Here is a 250-nt window from a genome sequence, read left to right as displayed (position 1 = left end):
TTCATCTCCTATACCTTCCATTCCTTCATCTCCTATATATTCCATTCCTTCATCTCCTCTATCATCATCTTCTATACCTTCCATTCCTTCCTCTCCTATATATTCCATTCCTTCATCTCCTATACCTTCCATTCCTTCATCTCCTATATCTCCATCTCCTATATCTTCAATTCCTTCATCTCCTATACCTTCCATCCATTCCTTCCTCTCCTATCCCTTCCAATCCTTCATCTCCTATACCTTCCAATCC

Source organism: Nanorana parkeri, unplaced genomic scaffold (assembly GCF_000935625.1).
Source record: "Nanorana parkeri isolate BGI_ZX_2015 unplaced genomic scaffold, ASM93562v1 scaffold2437, whole genome shotgun sequence".
Lineage (NCBI taxonomy): Eukaryota > Metazoa > Chordata > Amphibia > Anura > Dicroglossidae > Nanorana > Nanorana parkeri.
Note: the sequence above shows the minus strand (reverse complement) of the source record.